A 1,635-nucleotide genomic window follows, 5' to 3' on the forward strand; every position below is an offset into this window, starting at 1 on the left:
TGACTCTTCCTCTTTCCCTGTTGAAGGATAGATCGTCGTGCAGAAGACACCACCCCGCTATGTCTCTCCAGCTAAGTTTCTTACTGAAAAGCGGCTGAGAAACAAGATCCGTGGGTCCAGAGGTGTTAGACCCACTTCCTCCTTATCTGAGACGCTGTGAGGATCGGTAGCTGCTCCCACTGCCGTGAGCTGTAGCCCAGTGATAGTCCGCCTCGGCCTCAGCCTGCAGCCCCGAGATGCACAGAAGCCCTGCATTGGCCGAGGCGTCTTTGGAGCCCGAGAAGCGGCTGGGGACCCCGGAGCCCTGGTGCTTATCGGAGTCTGAGGAGTAGTACAGCAGACCCCGGGGAGGGCTCCCTGGCTGCTGCTGGATCCAGTAGACGTTCGAGCCGCCAACACTGATGTCCCTGCTCAGGTGCAGGTGAGTCTGTCTGTGGTTCCCAGAGATGCAGAGACGGAGGGCGGCTGGGTCAGCACGGGCTGGGACAGGGAGCCTGCAAACACACACACTCATAGCATATTGGATAGGTTCAATGTAAATTTCCTCTAGACTCGGAAGCAGAGGGGTGATGCAGGCTGTTCCCCGAGGCCTGTCCCTACCTGTGCAGTAAAAGAGCATCCCCAGGAAGACAGGAGTCCAGGCCATGGTGACACAGACCCAGGTTCCCCAGTGGGCTGGCCTGCCCTAGGCCTCCTTTTCTCCTCCAGCTTCTGCCACATGAGGGGCTCTATATGCAAATACGGTCCATCCAGGGAGTCCCTGCCCCTCACTTTCCCTGAGCCTGGTGCTGGAACTCAGTTCACATCACACACTGAGGAGGATGGAGGTTGGCTTCAGCCCTGGGGCCAGCCCTGGGAGGAAACACCTGCTGAGACCACACACAGGTCCCCTCGGGACACTCTGCCAGACCAGAGGGGACACAGCTGCTGAGTCCCATCAGGGAGCACAGGGCCCAGCTCTCAGGCCCAGACTTCTTTGAATGGTTCTCACTAATGAGCTGCCTTTTTAGCACAAGGCAGTCCCACAGCGCCACCTGCTGGTCCAGGGCACACATGTCACCAGGGTCCGAATCCCTGAGAGTCCAGCTGGGGTCTGCATATCACTGGGTCTGATTTCCAGATACGATGGTCCTTCAGGCCTGCTGATGATATTGTTGAATCTCACTCTCAGAAAGAGTCCTGGTCTATGGGAATGTAAACACATACATATATTACGTGATATTTAATTAAAGGAATATCTCTTTTGCATGGAGGTCAGAGACCAGTAGGGGGAGCTCTCGTGCCCACCACTCCTGGATTGCAGACCCAGCAGGAGGACAGACTTTGCAAGTCCACAGACCTGTAGCTAGTCCCTTCCTACCTCAGGAAGAGGAAGACTTCTTCCTGCCCTGGCAACAGCCCAGCCAATGAGAAATTGTCACAACGCCACCAATGACAATCCCCCTAATTAGAATTCCCTTTTATTCCCATGGACTTTTTGTCCCTCCCACACCACCCTTTGCTCCATAAAAGTGCTTCCTTATCCTTTGTTCCCTGCTCTTGCCTGTGGTTTTGCCATACCTTACCTGTCCTGGATTTCACGTTTTTCCTTTTCTTCAATAAACCCATTATCACTGGGGAAAATGAATGCCACAT

General features: G+C 54.6%; 1 pseudogene; it reads right to left on the reverse strand.

Annotated features, from left to right (window-relative positions):
• Window positions 1–142: 142 nt before the first annotated feature.
• LOC116629832 lies at window positions 143–646 on the reverse strand (annotated as a pseudogene).
• Window positions 647–1,635: the final 989 nt, after the last annotated feature.

The sequence above is a fragment of the Phoca vitulina genome, unplaced genomic scaffold (genome assembly GCF_004348235.1).
Source record: "Phoca vitulina isolate PV1807 unplaced genomic scaffold, GSC_HSeal_1.0 scaffold4273, whole genome shotgun sequence".
Taxonomy (NCBI): Eukaryota; Metazoa; Chordata; class Mammalia; order Carnivora; family Phocidae; genus Phoca; species Phoca vitulina.